The 13,713-nt window shown below is 37.7% G+C and overlaps 1 protein-coding gene across 5 annotated transcripts in view; it reads right to left on the bottom strand.

Moving 5' to 3' along the window:
- The window catches only part of AKAP3 (A-kinase anchoring protein 3), a 48,495-nt gene that overhangs the window by 1,380 nt on the left and 33,402 nt on the right, over positions 1-13,713 (bottom strand). The gene's annotated exons all lie outside the window — the stretch shown is intronic.

Here is a 13,713-nt window from a genome sequence, read left to right as displayed (position 1 = left end):
ATAAAATCCAAATGAAAACTTGTCAGATGGGCTAAATTGAATGAAGATGAGAGAGAAAAGTTAGTTAACTTAAATTAAAGATGGATTCATAGAAATAAACCACATTGAACAACATAAGAAATTGATTAAACTTTCTTCAATAAAACCTCTTTGAAAAAAATAAAGTGAGCTCAGGGACCTGTGGAATAATGCCAAAGGCCTTGCTTTTATGTCATTAGAGTTCCAAGAGAGGAATAAAGAGTTTGCAGAAAATATGCTGCAAGAAATAATGGATGAAAGTTTCCCCAACTTGCCAAGAGATATAACTGACAAATTCAAAAAGCTCAGTGAGCCTAAAATAAGATAAACCCAATGAAATTCACTTTAGGACCTGTCAAAATCAAATTGCTGAAAATTAAAGAAAAATCTGAAAGCAGTCAGAGAAAATGCTGCATTATTTTTAAAAGAATAATTCAAATGACAGCATATTTTGGTCAAAAACCAAAAATGTCAGAAGGAAATGGCACAACACTTTTAAGCACTAAAAAGAACTGCCAAATCGGAATCCTGTATCAAAAATTATACATCAGGAATAAGGTCAAAAAATGTTTATTTATTTATTTGAGAGAGACAGAGTGCCCACAAGCCAGGGAGGGGCAGAGAGAAAGGGAGGGAGAGAGAGAGAGAATCCCAAGCAGGCTCCATGCTGGCAGGGTAAAGCCTGATGTGGGGCTTGATCCCACGAACTGTGAGATCATGACCTGTGCTGAGCCTGGAGCCTGCTTTGGTTCTGTGTCTCGCTCTCTCTCTGCCCCTCCCCTGCTTGCACTCTGTCTCTCTTTCTCAAAAATAAATAAAACATTTTTTAAGTCATGGCCAGAAATTGTGTTCTAATTCTTCAGGAAAAAGGAAAATTATGTCAGAAGGAAACTGGGAACATCAGGAATGAATGATGAACAACAGAAACAGTAAAAATCTCAATAATAAATTTTCTCTGTTCTTTAAAATACTGGCATACCTTGAAGATATTGTGGGTTCAGTTCAAGACCACCATAATAAAGTGATATCACACTTTATATAAAGTGAGTCAATTTTTTTATCACAATAAAGTGAGTCAAACCAAAAAAATATAATAGTATGTTTACACTATTGTTTACACTATACTAATAGTTACACTATATGTTTACACTATACTAATAGTATAATAGTGCATATAATAGTATGTTTACACTATTAAGTGTGCAACAGCATATGTCCAGAAAACAATGTACATAATTAAAAAATACTTTATTGCTAAAAAATGTCAACCATTATTTGAGTTTTCAGTGAATTTTTATCACTGATTACAGATCATCATAAAAAATATAATAGTGAAAAAGTTTGAAATATTTTGAGAATTACCCAAATGAGACACAGACACACAGAGTGAGCAAATACTGCTGGGAAAATGGCACCAACAGACTTGCCAGATATAGGGTTGCTACAAACCTTTGAATTTGTGAAAAATGCAATACCTGCAAAGCACAACAAAGTGAGGCACAATAAAATGAGGTGTGACTTTATTTTTTATAATTGAAAGCAAAAATAACATTGTCTAAGGATTTTTCTAATATATGTAGATTACATTAAATAACTACAACGTAAGGGAGAAGGTAATGAGACCTATAAAGTAGTAAGATTTCTACACCACAGTTTAAGTGGCAACTATTGATTCTACATAGACTCTAAAAAGTATGTATATTGTAATCCTTAGGGAAACTACTTGAAAAACAACACAGAGATATAGTCAAAAACACAATAAATTAAAACAGAATACTAAAAAAAAAATTAAATAATCCAAAAGGTGGCAACAAATGGGGGAAAAGGAGGTAAATTAGAACAGTTGACCCAAATCCAAACATATCAATAATTAGGCTAAATGTAAATGATGTAAACATACCAACTGTCAGAATGGATTAAAAAAAAACATGACTAGACTATATATTACCTACAAAAAAAAAAAAAACCTCTTCAAATGATATAGGTAAGTTAAAAGTAAAAATATTGAAAAAAATGTATCATTGAAACATCAACTGAAAAAAAGTTAGAACCTCAACATTTATGGACAAGTGATTGTTTAAAAAGGGGAAAGATAATTCATAAGGGCCAGCTCTCCATTTGTCTTTTCAACAAATGATACTGAGACAACTCATATCCACATGCAACAGGTGAATTTCGATGCCTTCCTCATATTATACACAAAAATGAACTCAATGTGGATCACAGACCAAAATATAAGAGCTGAAATTATCAAAGAAAACAAAGGAGAAAATCTTCATGGCTGGGTTAGGTCAGGGTTTCTCAATCTGGTCCTATTTACGTGATGGGCCAGGTAATTCTGTGTTGTGGGCTGTACCGTGCATTCTAGGATGTTTAGCAGCATCCCTGGCCTCTTCCACTAGACCCAAGTAGCAACTCCCTCTCAGCTGGTGACACAACAAAATATATCTCTAGACACTGCCAAATGTCCCCTGGGGGCAAAACTGCTTCCAGTTGAGAACCACTGGGGTAGGCAAGAATTTATTAGATATAACATCAAAAAGCACAAGCAATATGTTTTCACTCTTATGTGGATCCTGAGAAACTTAACAGAAGACCATGGAGGAGGGGAAGGAAAAAAAAAGTTAGAGAGGGAGGGAGTCAAACCATAAGAGACTCTTAAAAACTGAGAATAAACTGAGGGTTGATAGGGGGTGGGAGGGAGGGGAAAGTGGGTGATGGGCATTGAGGAGGGCACCTTTTGGGATGAGCACTGGGTGTTGTATGGAAACCAATTTGACAATAAATTTCTATTAAAAAACACAAGCAATAAAGGGAAAAAATAAATTAGATCTTATAATTGAAAACTTTTGCTCTTCAAAAGACTCCATTGAGTAAGAAGACAAACTGTAGACTGAGAGAAAATATGTGCAAATCATTTATATCTGATAAAGGACTTGGATCCAGAATATATAAGGAATTCTTGTAACTTGGTTAAGAAGAAACCAACCCAGTCAAAATATAGGCAAAAGAGGAGCACCTTGGTGGCTCAGTTGGTTAAGTGTCCGACTTCAGCTCAGGTTATGATCTCACGGTTCATGAGTTCAAGCCCTGCATCAGGCTCTGCGCTGACAGCTCAGAGCCTGCTTAGAATCCTCTGTCTCCCTCTCTCTCTGCCCCTCCCCTGCCTGTGCTCTCTAAAATAAATAAACATTAACAAAAATATATGGGTAAAAGATTCGCGCAGACAACTCACCAAAAATATATATGAATGGTTAATGAGCACATAAAATGATGTTTAACATTTTTAGTCACTTCAATGTATGTCTATCAAATTAAATCTACAGTGAAATACCATTATAACAACTATAACAAAAAAATAATGTTGACAAAAATATGGAGAAACTGAAACCCACATACACTGCTGGTGGGAATGTAAAATGGTACAGCTATCTTGGAAAACAGTTTGGAAGTTTCTTAAGAATCATGCTAACCATAACATGTAGCAATCCCACTGCTTGTTACCCAAGAGAAATGAGAACATGTGTCCACACAAAGACTTGTATGTGAGTATTCATAATAGCATTATTCATAATAGCAAAAAAGTGAAAATAATCCAAATTTCCAGTAGCTAATGAATGGATAAACAAAATGCATTATATATCCATTTCATGAAATTCAGCAATAAAGAAAAATGAACTACTGATACATACTACAACATGGATAAACCTCAAAAATATGCTTAGTGTGTGTAGTCTTTTACAGATGTAAAAGACTGCATATTTTATGGCTCCATTATAGAAAATGAAAGAAAGGTAAACCTATGATGATGGAAAACATAAATGGTTACATGTGGCTGGGGGACAGAAACAGAAATGTACCCTAGAAAGTTCTGAGATAGAGAAGTAAGGAGTTCCTAGACTTACCAGATATTAAAACACATTACTGAATAGCAGTAATTAAAACAGTATGCTAGTAAAATACTAGGAATGGACAATTCAATGTAACAGAACAGAAAATTCAAGAAAAGAACCAACAACCTGTAGCACCTAGAAAAAAATAAGAGCTTGCATTCCTACCTCATACCTTATATACAAATGAATTGAAAATGGATCAAAGTCTTAAATATTTTTAAAAATCATAAAAGTACTAGAAGAAAACATTGGTAATTTTTGTTAACATCCTGTAGTGAGCATGTTTTCCAAAATATGACATGAAACTTAGAAACAAAATTTTAAAATGCCTTATATTTGACTACATAAACATTTAAAAAATTTTATATGGCAAAACAAACTAAAACAAAACAAAAACACCAATCAAAAGACAAGTGACAAAAAATGTATTTAATATCATAAAGGCTAATTTTCTTGCATATATAAAACTCTTATAGGTCAATAAGAAAGAGAGTAGCAACCCAGTAGAAAAATGGGCAGAGGTTATGAACAAAATTCATCCATGAAAAAGGAAATTCAAGTGGCTCTCAAACTTTTCTAATAAGAAAGGTGCAAAACAAGGCAACATTTGGCACTTACTAATCGGTTAAAGCATGGGAAATGGGCACTCTCATATTGTTTTAATAGGAGTGCAAATTGGTACAAGCTCTATAGAAGGCAATTTGGAAATATATATCTAATATACAAATACATTTCTCTGAGACATCTTGAAATTCTTTTCCTAGGTATTTAGCACATACAGATACATTTGAATCTGTATGTTTAGCATTATTTTTGGACAAAATATTAGCAACTGAAATGTCCATATATAGGAGAGTGGTTAAATATCCTTATACAATAATATATAGCCAGTAAGAAAAATGTGGCAGGTAATATGTTGTGGAAGAGAATATATATATATATATATATATATATATAGACTTAAGGAAAAGATATATACCTATAAGCATTTGCTTGTATATGCATATGTATTTCTGGAAGGATAAAGAAGAAATTAATCAGAAACGTTTTCTCCAGGGAGGGCAATGGGTTGGGAGATAAGGATAGAAAAAATCCTTAATTTCACTGTGCCTTTTGTGCCTTTGGATGTAGTACTATATACATATTATCTATTCAAATATGGATACAAATTTGTTTAAAGAAATTGGGTTCATGGGCATCACAGTGTTACAGCATTAGCATGGAGTATTTCCATATCTCCCCTTCTGCCAAAAAAAAAAATCTCAAATAATTTTCAGGTAGTTTCTTTGATGTATACTTCATACAACTGTTACTAAAAATATACTGATATTCAATGCAAACCTACTTATTAGTTGAGATTTGGACATGCTGTTGCCCATCCTTTCCATTCTTTCCCTTTAATAAAATAGATGATCATCTTTATCTTGACACTGGGCAAAGATGTATGTATGTGTGTATGTGTTTGTGTGTATAAGAGGAATGCAAGTATGTTGCTTCATTTTAATTAAGTATATTACAGACATTCTAATTCAAAATAATATAAAACCAGAATGTGTTATGTATGTTATATATAATGGGTTTGACTTACAATATGGCTATAGAACAAAAGCATTTCACATATCATACACATGAAACCTACGCTCCTTTTTAGATTTTTTTCTTCAGTCTAAAGCTTTTGTGAATATAGGCCCCTCTACTAATTGTTGTGTATCAAAATAGTTGTCTTTTACAGACTGGAAAAACTGTAAAGAGACAGAACCTGCCAAGAACTCTTAGGGATATATCTAGGATTGGAACCCCATGTTATATCCTCTAGCCCAAACTTAAATGTACACACATATGGCCTGGGGATTTTGCTAAAATTGAGTTTCTAATTCAGTAGGGCAAGAATATAGCCTGAGATTCTGTACTTATAACAAGCTCCCAGGTGATGCCAGTGCTGTTGGTCCATAGACACACTTTAGTTCCAAGTTTATAAATCACAGAGTTTCTTATATAGTATAGCCTCTTCTGTATGTTGTACAATCCTGTGCCTTTTCAGCAATCAGATAAACAAAGTAACCCAGTTACAAGGGTTACCAATACCACTTATTCTTCCACATCCTCTGGTTTCTATGAGGATGAATTATTTTTATAAATAATTCCAACCTCTTGTGCCATGCTTACTACTTACTTGGTGCTATTCTATTTCTCTCAATTGAAATGAAATTATCAAAAGCCCTAAGTGTGTGGTGTGTGTATGTGTATATGTGTGGTAGGGATGGTCTCTATTCCTTAATTCCTCTACATTACCATGAAGCAGCAACTTGAATAAGTATTCATGCTTTCCAGCCTCAAAATTTGATTTCAGGAAAGGATTCCAGATAACAGCATGAAAAGATCCTGAACTCACCTCTTCCCACAAACACAACAAATCTACAGCTACATATGGAATAAGTCCCTCTGAAAAGGACCCAAAAGCTAGCTGAACAGTGCTTCCACAAGAGAATATAGAAGGACCACATCAAGATGGGTAGGAGAGGCAGTTAGACATGGTCTAGCAAGAAAATGCACAGTGAGCTACACTCAGGAGGAGTCTCATAATATGAAGCTTGTCCCTGAGAAGTGAGGGGTTTGTGCCCCATATCAGACACCCAACCCTAATGAACTGTGCTAGAGAAGTAAGCTCTTAACATACCTGGCCTTAAAAACCAACAGTGTTTACTCCCAGGAGAACCAAATGGCTATAGGGAATGAAAAATATGCTCTTAAATGGTTTGTATACAAACCCACTCATCCTGGAACATAGCACAAAAGCAACAGTTTGAAAGGCTCCTAGACTTTATGCAAAGGAGACTCATTTCTTAATATTAAAGCATCTGCCACAGAAGCAGAAACCTACTGGGACTCTCAGGATGAAGGCAGGTGCTATTTTTGTGTTTTCCTTCTGCCTTGTTGGTGCCAATACTGGCAGATATCATTTTCACACCACCCACAGGCCTGCTAGCTCCAGTGAGAGCACCCTGTTCCTGCACACTGCAGCCATGGCTCACCATGCCACAGCCAATGGATAGGCACAAACCACAAAAGGGATGCTCTTTGAGCACCTGGATCTGGGGGCCAAGGGGAATTGCATTTCTGGGCCCTATGGGTCTGCAACAAAGAGACAGTCCTTGGCAGGCTACCACCCCATGGCACTGCACAGACAGCAGACTGAAACACATCTTCAGTCTTCATGTGAAAAAGGCCTTGCCACAGTTTGTTGATATCTCTTAAAAAGGAGCTTGAGCACATGTCTAAATACATGAATTTTGCAACTATTGCCCAGGAAGACCTCCAGATCTCCTGGTCTGGAAGTCTTCAGGGATTACAACTGTGGGTATATTTACATACCTTAAAGGTTGCTGCCTGAGGATCTGGCTTACAATTAACCTGAAACTAGGCAATGTCTGAGATCCCTCCCTTTGGAACACTGACAGATGTGGGCACACCCTCAACAACTGGGACCTATTAAGAACAATCCAAGTGAGGTTCCAGTCCACATGGTGGTGAAATAGGGGAACCCGAAGTTCCCTCATCCCTCAAGCACAGCAGTGTTGAGGCCAGAGGACTTGGAACTCCAAGAGTACAGGCTGCGGAGTGGCAGAGACATCTCCAAGAGCCCACGGGGACAACTTGGCAGACCATAGGTATGTGATTGCAAACTGGGAGAGATAAAATGGGTGGCATAGGAACAGAGGGGAGGGATCCCCTTCTGTGAAGAGACAAAAGGAAGAGAGAGGCTGTGGAAGTGTAGGATTGTATTTGGACAAGAGAAAATCACGGACCAGGGAATGGACAAAATGGAGAAAGAATCAACTTCTAATTGCAGGGCTTTCTCTGGACTGGGGCCAGCTGCCCTGTTCATGCACCTGGGGAGGAGGGGAGCCAGTCCCAGGCTTGGTAACTAGCTCAGAGGTGCAGTCTGCAGTCAGAGAAAGCAATTCCCTCCCTTGAGTGCTGTGGGAAGAAGGCACAGAGCCATTCCAAGGACAAAAGACCCTGCAGGTGCCCGCCAACCAGAGGCCTTTGTTGGCTGGCTGGGTGGAGTGGCACTACCCTGGAACTGGGGCATGCAGAGTGGGATCCTTTAAGACACTGGGGTTTGAATCCAAGCCGAGCACCTGGGAGGTACAGGAGACTGCGGACTGGAACAAAACAGCCTGCTCACACACATGTGGCACTGTGAGGAGCCAGAGGCCCTTTGTTGGCTGGCTGGCTGGAGTACTACTTCCCTGAAACCAGGGTGTGCAGAGCAAGATCCTTTAAGACATTGGGGTTTGAATCCCAGCTGAGCACCTGGGGGGCACAGGAGACTGTGGAGCAGAACAAACTGGCCTGCTCATGCCTGCATGGCACTGTAAAGATGGTCTGAACAGAGTGGTTTGGGACACCCAGTCTGGGGAGGAGAGAATGGGGTTTTGCCATTTTTCTCCCCATCACCAACAAGGTGGGATTTCAGGGAATGGACAAGGGGCCCACAGTGGAGGTGGGACATGCCTATGCCACACCACACCCATCCATGACTGGTAACTGTGTACCCACCAGAGCAAGATTGACACTGACTGAACCAGACGGCCCCTCGTCCAGATTAGGGCAGCCACTGGTCCCAAGGGTTATGTCAATGAACAAATCAAAGCACACCTGGTGGAAGGTCCAAACCACCACTACAAGTAGGGAGATAAAGCAACCAGAGTCACAACAACAGCTAACATGTAACACACTCCAAAAACACCTCCTGAAGGGCCAGGCCCTGGACATCACATGACCCCTTTTTAATATAGTAGTGCTTGCAGGTACAGGACACATAACAAGCTACTAAAACACATAAGGGACAGAAAACTAGCCAAAATAATGAAACAGAAGAATTCTGAAAAGAAATTCCAGGAAGAAATGACAGCTAGAGAATTGCTTAAAACAGACAAAAACAATATATCTGATCAAGAATTTAGAATAATAGCCATAAGAATAATCACTGGTTTTGAAAAAAACATAGAAGACAGCAGAGAATCTATTGCTGCAGAGATCAAGGAACTAAAAAACAGTCACAATGAATTAAGAAATGTTGTAAATAAGGTGCAAAACAAATAAGGTGCAAAATAAACTAGATTCAGTGACAGCAAGGATAGAAGAAGCAGAGGGGAGAATATGTGAAGCAGAAGATAAAATTATGGAAAATGATGAAGCTGAGAAAAAGAGATAAGAAAGTACTAGACCATGAGGGGAAAATTAGAGAACTAAGTAGTTCAATGAAACATAATAATATCTGTATCATAGGAGTGCCAAAAGAAGAAGAAGAGAGAGAAAGGGGAAGAAGGTTTATTGAACAAATTATGGCTGAGAACTTCCCTAATCTGGGGAAGGGAGCAGACATCCAAATCCAGGAGGCACAGACAACTCCCTTCAGATTTAACAGGAATAGGTCTTCTCCACAGCATATCATAATGCAACTGGAAAAATACAAAGATAAAGAGAGAATTCTGAAAGCAGCTAGGGACAAACGGGTCTTAACCTACAAGGGTAGACACATCAAGGGTAGTAGCAGACCTGTCCACTAAAACTCGGCAGAAGGGAGTGGAAGGAAATATTCAATGTGCTGAATAGGAAAAATATGCAGCCAATAATCCTTTATCCAGCAAGACTGTCATTCAGAATAGAAGGAAAGATAAAGGATTTCCCAGACAAACAAAAACTAAAGGAGTTTATGACCACTAAACCAGCCCTACAAGAGATCCTAAGGGAGACCTTGTGAGTGGAATGCTGCAAAGACTACAAAGGACCAGAGACACCACCACAAGCATGAAACCTACAGATAATACAATGACATTAAATCCGTATCTTTCAATAATAATGCTGAATGTAAATAGACTAAATGCTCTAATCAAAAGACATAGGGTATCAGAATGGATAAAAAACCAAGATCCATCTATATGCTGTCTACAGGAGACCCGTTTTAGACCTGACGACACCTTCAGATTGAAAGTGAGGGGATGGAGAACCATCTATCATGCTATTGGAAGTCAAAAGAAAGCTGGAGTAGCCATATTTGTATCAGACAAACTAGATTCTAAACTAAAGGTTGTAACAAGATATGAAGAAGGGGATTATATCATAATTACAGGGTCTATCCATCAAGAAGAGCTAACAATTATAAATTTTTATGCCCCCAACTTGGAGACTTCCAAATATATAAATCAATTAATCACAAATATAAACAATCTTTTTGATAAGAATCTGGTAACTGCAGGTGGCTTTAATACTCCACTTAGAGCAATGGACAGATCATCTAGGCAGAAAATCAATAAAGAAACAATGGCCCTGAATGATACACTGGACCAGATGGACTTGACAGATATACTCAGAACTTTTCATCCAAAAGCTGCAGAATACACATTCTTCTCAAGTGCACATGGAACATTCTCCAAGATAGATCACATACTGGGTCACAAAACAGCCCTCAAAAAATATAAAAGAATTGAGATCACACTGTGCATATTTTCAGATCACAATGCTATGAAACTTGAGATCAACCACAAGAAAAAAATTTGGAAAATCTCCAAATGCATGGAGGTTAAAGAACGTCCTACAAAGAATGAATGGGTCAACCAGGCAATTAGAGAAGAAATTTAAAAATATATGGAAGCAAATTAAAATGAAAACACAACAATCCAAACCCTTTGGGATGCAGCAAAGGAGTCCTAAGAAGAAAATACATTGCAATCCAGGCCTATCACAAGAAACAATAAAAATCCTAAATATAAAATATAACTTCACACCTAAAGGAACTAGAAGCAGAACAGCAAATAAACTCCAAGGCCAGTAGAAGAAGAAGAGAAATAATAAAGATTAGAGCAGAAATAAACAATATAGAACCCCCCCCCCAAAAAAAAACCAACCCAACCAGTAGAACAGATAAATGAATCTAAGAGCTGTTTTTTTGAAAAAATAAAGTTGATAAATCCCTAGCCAGACTTCTCAAAAAGAAAACAGAGAGGATCCAAATAGATAAAATCACAAATGAAAAAGGACAGATCACAACCAACACCACAGAAATACAAACAATTATTAAAGAATACTATGAAAAATTATATGCCAACAAACTGGAAAACCTGGAAGAAATGGACAAATTCCTAGACACCCACACACTACCAAAACTCAAACAGGGAGAAATAGAAAATTCGAACAGACCTATAACCATCCAAGGAATTGAATCAGTTATCAAAAATCTCCCAACAAATAAGAGACCTGGGCCAGATGGCTTCCCAGGGGAATTCTACCAGACATTTAAAACAGAGTTAATACCGATCTTCTCAAGCTGTTCCAAAAAACAGAAATGGAAGGAAAGCTTCCAGACTCATTCTATGAAACCAGCATTACCTTGATTCCCAAACTAGACAGAGACTCCACAAAAAGGGAGAGTTACAGGCCAATATTCCTGATGAACACAGATGCAAAAATTCTCAACAAGATACTAGCAAATTGAATTCAAGTGTATTAAAAGAATTATTCACCATGATCAAGTGGGATTCATTCCTGGGTTGCAAGGTTGGTTCAATATTTGCAAATCAATCAATGTGTACAGCACGTTAATAGAAGAAAGGATAATAACCATATGATCCTGTCAATAGATGCAGAAAAAGCATTTGACAAAATAAAGCATCCTTTCTTAATAAAAACCTTCAAGAAAACTGGGATAGAAGGAACATACCTTAACATCATAAAAGACATATATGAAAAGTCCACAGGTAATATCATCCTCAATGGGGAAAAACTGAGAGCTTTCCCTCTGAGATCAGGAACATGGCAGGGATGTCCACTCTCACCACTGTTGTTTAACATAGTGTTGGAAGTCCTAGCTTCAGCAATCGGATGACAAAATAAAAGCCATCCAAATTGGCAAAGAAGTCAAATTTTCACTTTTTGCAGATGACATGATACTCTACATGGAAAACCCAAGACTCCACCAAAAAGCCACTAGAACTGATACATGAACTCAGCAAAGTTGCAGGATACAAAAATCAATGCACAGAAATCGGTTGCATTTCTATACGTCAATAATGAAGCAACAGAAAACCAAGAAATTGATCCCATTTACAATGCACTAAGAAACATAAAATAACAAGGAATAAACCTAACCAAAGATGTAAAATATCTGTATGCTGAAAACTATAGAAAACTTATGAAAGAAATTGAAGAAGACACAAAGAAATGGAAAAACATTCCATGCTTATGGATTGGAAGAACAAATATTATTAAAATGTCAAGGGGCACCTGGGGGGCTCAGTCGGTTAAGTGGCTGACTTCGGCTCAGGTCATGATCTCGCGGTCCGTGAGTTCAAGCCCCGCGTCGGGCTCTGTGCTGATAGCTCAGAGCCTGGAGCCTGTTTCAGATTCTGTGTCTCCCTCTCTCTGACCCTCCCCCATTCATGCTCTGTCTCTCTCTGTCTCAAAAATAAATAAACGTTAAAAAAAAATTAAAAATAAAATAAAATGTCAATACTACCCAAAGCAATCTACACATTCAATGCAATCCCAATCAAAACTGCACTGGTATTATTCTCAAAGCTAGAACAAACAATCCTAAAATTTGTATGGAACCACAAAAGACCCCAAATAGCCAAAGCAATGTTGAAAAAGAAAACCAAATAAGAGGCATCACAATGCTGGACTTTAGCCTCTACTACAAAGCTGTAATCATCAAGGCAGTATGGTATTGGCACAAAAACAGACATATATAATAGAGAAACCAGAACTGGACACACAAAATATATGGACAACTAATCTTTGACAAAGCAGGAAAGAGTATCCATTGGAAAACAGTCTCTTTAGCAAATGGTGCTGGGAGAACTAGACAAGCAACATGCAGAAGAATGAAACTGGACCACTTTCTTACACCACACACAAAAATAAATTCAAAATGGATGAAGGACCTAAATGTGAGACAGTAAACCATCAAACCCTAGAGGAGAAAACAGGCAACAATCTCTTTGATCTCAGCCACAGCAATTTCTTGCTCGACATGTCTCTGAAGGCAAGGGAAATCAAAGCAAAAATGAACTATTGGGACCTCTTCAAAATAAAAAGCTTCCGCACAGGGAAGGAAACAACAAAACTAATAGGCAACTGATGGAATAGAAGATATTTGCAAATGACATATCAGATAAAGGGTTAGTGTCCAAAATCTACAAAGAACTTACCAAACTCAACACCCGAAAAACAAATAACCTGATGAGGAAATGGGCAGAATGGAATGTCACTTTTCCAAATAAGACATTCAGATGGCTAACAGACACATGAAAAGATGCTCAACATCACTCATCATCAGGGAAATACAAATCAAAACCACACTGAGATACCACCTCACACTGGTCAGAGTGGCTAAAATGAACAACTCAGGAAACAACAGATGTTAGTGAGGATGTAGAGAAACAGGAACCCTCTTGCACTGTGGGAATGCAAACTGGTGCAGTCACTCTGGGAAACAGTGTGGAGGTTCCTAAAGAAATTAAAAATAGAACTACCCTATGATCCAGCAATAGTACTACTAGGAATTTATCCAAAGAATAAAGGAGTGCTGATTCATAGGGGCACATGTACTCCAATGTTTATAGCAGTGATTTCAACAATAGCCAAATTATGGAAAGAGCCCAACTGATGAATGGATAAAGAAGATGTGGTTTATATATACAATGGAATACTACTTGGCAGTGAGAAAGAATAAAATCCTGCCATTTGCAACAACGTGGATGGAACTGGAGGGTATTATGCTAAGTGAAATAAGTCA

This window comes from Panthera pardus, unplaced genomic scaffold (assembly GCF_024362965.1).
Source record: "Panthera pardus isolate Hobbes unplaced genomic scaffold, ASM2436296v1 HiC_scaffold_6, whole genome shotgun sequence".
NCBI classification, from domain to species: domain Eukaryota; kingdom Metazoa; phylum Chordata; class Mammalia; order Carnivora; family Felidae; genus Panthera; species Panthera pardus.
This window is presented reverse-complemented; position numbering and strand designations above follow the sequence as displayed.